We start from the raw sequence: 6,000 nt of genomic DNA on the forward strand, positions 1-6,000 counted from the left end.
CCCCGATTGGTACAAAGGGAAAAAAGAAAAATCCCACCCCACCCGCTCCCCACGATCTCTTCCCCAAATCTCCCCCGATTCCGCATCTGCCTTCCCTCCCTCGCTCGCGCCGTCCACGGCCGTGACCTCCAATCGTGTCGCCGCCAGGCCCGACGCCCAACCGTGACGTGGTAGAGGCCCGACCTCCCATTGCGCCTCCATGTCCGACCTCCCTATGCCGCCGCTCCCCGCTACCCCTAACTCTCTGCGCGTCGCCCCCTGCTACCCCAAGCTCTCTGCGTTGCCACCCTGGCCCTACCTCTGGCACCGACCTCCAGCGCCGCCGCCGCCCCAACCTCTGGCGCCACTGCCGCCCCAACATCCGATGACATCTCTCCCCAACCCCAACCTCCGGCGTCCCCTCGCCCATGGCAGCGGCTGCGTCCATGGCGAAGCTTTTCGGCTTCGCGCGACGCCGTCACCCTCTGCGAGGTCTACTCCAGCCGCGTTCTGGACCACTCATCCAGAGGTAACCGGCCCGCTGAAACCCTACCCCTTCCCGCATTTGATACCAATTTCTCCATGGAAGTTCAGTATTCTGCAGGGCTGAGGACATTGGGTATGTCTCACCCACCGAGGTGTAGGAGCAGTCCGTCCATGATGCAGCCTCCTCTCGGTGGGGCTCCGCCGCAGCATCGCCCAAAACTGTTCAATGCCGCCTCCTTGGGCCGTTCAAGGACACATCCCCAGGTCGTCCAACGGTATTTTTCGTGCTTCTCAAACTTCGCCCAGCCCCCAAGCGGCCTCTGCATAGCTCATCATAGCCTCTGCATTTCCATGCTCCGATGCCAACTTGTGCTGCCTGCATTTTTGTCCTACAAAAAAAGAAGTGCTAAAATTTAGCAATTACTTGCAGCAGTTCAATTTATGTTGGGGAAGAAGAAAAAACGGCAATAGGTTGCAGATGTTGTGTTTTGTGATTTTTGCGGGCTTGCAGCAATTTAGAGGTGGGTTCAAAGAAAGAAATTGTACCCAGATTACATGAATCATGCAATATACATTGAACAAAACTAGGTTGGCAAAAATGCTTTGTCTTGTTTGATGATAAAAAATTGTTTCAGAAAAATGCGTGAACTTCCCTCCAGTCCGGTGTGACCTTCCATCTACTCTGTCGCGACCTTCCCTCCCCGGTGCCGGGATGCTCCTCCTCCACAGCCCCATCCCCAGCTTGCCCAGAACATCTTCCTCCTGCCTATCCACTGCATCTTCCCCATCCTTCTCTCTTCTCCCCATTTTCTCCTCCATCTCGTTTGATGATAAAAAAAATCAGAAATTTGATCTTTTTGCTCCCTATAATGTCAAAACCTTGGTGATTTCTTTGTGATCTGCTACACTATAATTTGACCAAAGGTTTGCATATGTCCATATGAGAGGTTGCACAGGCAAAAAAGGAAAATTTTGGGTCTAGAAATTGACACTAGTATCACGCTAACTTGATGACACAATTTGTTCAAAGATAGATGCATGTTCTTGCTTGGTCGTCCTGGTCGTCCGTTGCCAGGTGCCCGGCCGCCACAATCTCCTTGTGTATGAGAGGGCAGTGCAGCGGGGGCCGCCATCCTCGACCTTCAATTACTGGTCAGCAATGGCGATGCGAATAGAAAGGTCAGCATCTGGCCGTGTAGAAGTTCAGTTTGTTTATTTTCTGAAGTTTTTAAAGTGGAGTATAACCATGCATATTTTGTAGGGCCCTGTGAAGTATAGTTTGTTTCGCTTCTGAAATTCAGCTTGTTGATTTTCTAAAGTTCACTTTGTTGATTTCCTAAAGTTCAGTTTTTTGATTTTTTTTGAAGAGAAAGGTTGCTTCACTTGCACCCTATCTAGTCGTCTTCTGAAGTTCAGCTTGTTGACTTTTTGAAGATCAATTTGTTGATTTCCTGTGTGGTTATCTCATCGAGTCCTCCTCAGTTCGGAGCTAGAGGCGGTTCTTCAGCTTCCCTGCTGCGCTCTCGCAATTGTCGGTAAGTAATCCTTGTTCTACTATTTCCTTGTAGTAATGCTGGTTGGGTTCCCCTCCTGGTTTGGAAATATAATAATACAAGTTTGTCTCTGCGCTCTGTTCATATGATTACAATAGCAGAGAAAAGTAACAAAGGGTCAGAACCAAACCAGAGTGAAACATACCAATCATAACATGGTTATTTGCAACGAACTCTAGTCATTTGTTGATCTAACTGCAGCAGAGACAAAATTTATACAAGCGGCACTGTAGCACCCGAGAAGATGGGGAGAGGATGTGCGGTGAATAAAAAACATAGGTTTTCAAACCGGCCATTGGTGGTAGCATCTAATCATTTTGCCATGTAATGAACATGTGTATGTATGTACAGTAGCATATTTTACTCGAACTGAGTTACTCTATTATGTATGAAGTATGTGCAGACAAGAACGCATGTATTAACCTTCTAATTGTTACACTTGGTGTGTACACATTTTGCTTTTGCTTTGCGTTTGGCTGATAAATGGTGTCCGCCTATATGTTTGTAGTTATTGGTTAAATGTTGTCCACCTATATGTTTGTAGTTATTGATTATTATAACTGAATTTATTTATTTTGGTTTGCAACGTACAACACAATAACTTTTTGGCAGAGAGTTCAACTAAATAATAGTTTTGGAGCAATTAGAAAGAAGGTCAAACACATTTACGCCAGAAGGTCATTATTACTACAATGTTCATTTTGGGAAAAATACAAGATATGAAAAAAGTTTATAGTTAGCTACGACTGTTATTGCATGCTTCCATAGCAAAGAAAAATACATTGGAAATTTTATGCATTGTCCAGAGAGGATTTGGGGCATCCTCCCACACCTCCATATGCTCATTAATGTATACTTTGTAAAAAAATGAGAAGTTCAAAATATGATACTCCCTTGTATCCATAATAATCATCTTGCGTTTTAGTTTAAAATTGAACTAAACCACACTAATAGAATAAAACCAAGATGTCCAAATTAAAAAACGAGCAGTTCGGTGTTTACAAAACCTAAGATTTTTCACATTATCAAAAGAGAAGTTCGAATTAAAATAACGAAGAAGTTTCCTTGTAACTAAAGAATAAAAATGAATAAGTTCAAATTAAAATAAAGGAGAAGTTCGATTTATATAGAAAACTCAAAATTCTTTTCGTTTCTAGGAAAAATAAATGTATGAAGTTCAGTTTAACAAAATGTTTGATGTTTATTTAAAATGTATTTTTATAGGAATAAAACTAAGAAGTTCAAATTAAAATAACAAAGAAGTTCAAAATTCATAAAAAACTCATGATCTCGCCATTTTCTAATTTACTTCAAAATGGCAGAAATATCATTTGTGTAAGTTCAAGTCCTCGGTCGGAGAAAGTTGAAAAATTTATTATGAGAGAGGTTTGTACAAAAGGAATATCATTTGTGTGACATTGACGAATGTATGAGGAAATTACAAACGAAGATACGTCACAGAAGTTCAACATGAAAATAGCAGGAAGTTCAACTACTACGCTGAATGAATTTCAGATGAAAAACTTCTAAAACCATCGCGAGTATGAAAAAATGATCAAAAGCTTGTTGAAAGAAGTTCAAGTGCTCTATCCGGAGAAGTTAAAAAATTCTTGCGAGAGAGGTGCACCTTGTATTTCCATGTTTGATTTTTTCGTATAAAAATCGGATACATTTCTTTACTCAAAATACAAAAAGGTGAAGTTCAAAATGAAATAACAGAGAAGTTCGGAGTTTATTAAAACCTAGGATTTACCTGTTCAAAAAATAAAAAAACACAATGACATTTTTTGCACTTTTAAAAACAACTCATAAACGAAAAAATGGTTGCTAGAAGTTCAAGTGCTCGGCGAGGAAAAGTTCAAAAAAAATCTTGTGAGAGAGGTTCACCGTATATTCAGATGTCCAAAATACATAAAAAACCTGTTGTTTCTTGTGTTTGAAAATAACTTTGTCAAACCAGAGAGAAGTTCAAAGTGATAACAAAACGGAAGTTCACGTACTACATGGTGTGTATTTCATATAAGAAAAAAACAATAAAGCGAAACAGAGTGAAGTTCAAACAGACATGCCTGAGAAGTTCAACTACTTCACGCAGTGCATTTCCTTTCACGATGAAGGCAAAAATCATGATCTCGCCATTTTCTAAATTACTTGAAAACGACTGGAATATCATTTGTTTAAGTTCAAGTACTCGGTCGGAGAAAGTTAAAAAAATATTGTGAGAGAGGTTTGTACAAAAAGAATATCATTTGTGTAACACTAACGAATGGATGAGAAAATTACAAACGAAAATACGTCACAGAAGTTCAACGTGAAAACAGCAGGAAGTTCAACTACTACGCTGAATGAATTTCACAAAAAAAAACTTTTAAAATCGTCGCGAGTATGAAAAGATGATCAACACGGGAAACTTGCGTGTTTACAGCAGCTTTCCATCGGTATATCACCTGCTCAATTCCGGTGAATGGATGGAGAGCTACTTGCAGTGGATGGAGATCTACGAGAAAAAAACACGTGAAAAACAGAGTGAAGTTCAAGCACACACGATGAGAAGTTCAAGTTCTTCACGTGGTGCATATTTGAAGAATCTGTTTCACGATATAGGCAGAATGCATGATCTCGCCGTTTTTGAAATTACTTGAAAACGGCCAGGATTCAGAGAAAACCATCAACATGAAAAAGTTTCGCATTTTCCGTAGCTTTTCAGCGGTATATTATTTGCCCCATTCCGATAAAGTTTGTAGAAATTACGGCAAAAATACATTTTTAACCATTTTCAAAACTGACATAAAACCGTAATGAATTAGGAGAAACAATATATACAAAAAAGTTTCGCATTTCTTCAAGCTTTCCAACGCCGTATCATTTGCTGCATTTGGACGTACGGTTAAAAAATTAGCTCGAAAATACGAACTCGGTGGAACTTGTACCGTTTTCTAAATTACTTTTAAACCATTTATAATTAGAAAAAAAACTTTTAACATGAAAAAGTAGCGCATTTTCATAAGCTTTCCAACGCGATATTATTTGCCTCAATTGGATTAGCCGTTTCAAAATGGCATCGAAAATACAAACTCGGGTGTTCCATTTGTGAAATTCTATGATTTTCTAAATTACTCTTTAACCGTAGGGAATTAGAAAAACTTTCAACATGTGGAAGAAGTGTTTTGTAGCAGCTTTCCAACGCCATATTATTTGTCTCATTCCGATAAATAGTTTAAAAATGCGATCGAAAATACGATTCACGTTTTTTATATGAAGAAAAAACGGTTTTCAAAAATGCTTTTAAACCGCTTACATTTTGCCAAAAATTTAACTTGGGTCATGATACTGATGTCAATAGCTATCCAACGGTATATCGCAAGCCCCATTTGGACACCTTTTAGCTGAAATTCAACCTATTACTCGGGGAAGGTGAGGCGCGTTACTCGGGAAGTTCATGTTGTGATCAGAATATTATTCTGATCCCGTAATCAAAATAGTGTTTATATATATATATATATATCAGAATAAGTTATTTTTCACCCGAGGTAATCTTACGATCATTTTATAATTAAATTACATTTTGAATTCAAATAGTTACATTCCTATTGATTCACTACGTAAAATTTGACATAAAAAATAAAAATATAGGTCATAAGACAAGAAAATTTGCAGTTTATGTGTATTTTACACTATGTTTTTACGTTTGTAATTTTACATAACATAAAATATTTTTTACGGTGATTATATATTTTCTTACGGTCCTTTTTGCGTCAGAAATAAGACAAAACTTACGTAACATAAAATTACGATGCATTGATGGTAAAATAGAGGAGGGTGACGAATAGCGCAACCATATATATATATATATATATATATATATATATATATATATATATATACTATTCCGATAACACTTCTGAACTGCACGCTCAACACAAATGCACGTCATTGTTTGAACCAAGTGTGATGTAGTACTCAGGCGAGTGAACTTCCCGTC

Source organism: Triticum urartu, chromosome 5, assembly GCF_003073215.2.
Source record: "Triticum urartu cultivar G1812 chromosome 5, Tu2.1, whole genome shotgun sequence".
In the NCBI taxonomy this organism is placed as follows: Eukaryota; Viridiplantae; Streptophyta; class Magnoliopsida; order Poales; family Poaceae; genus Triticum; species Triticum urartu.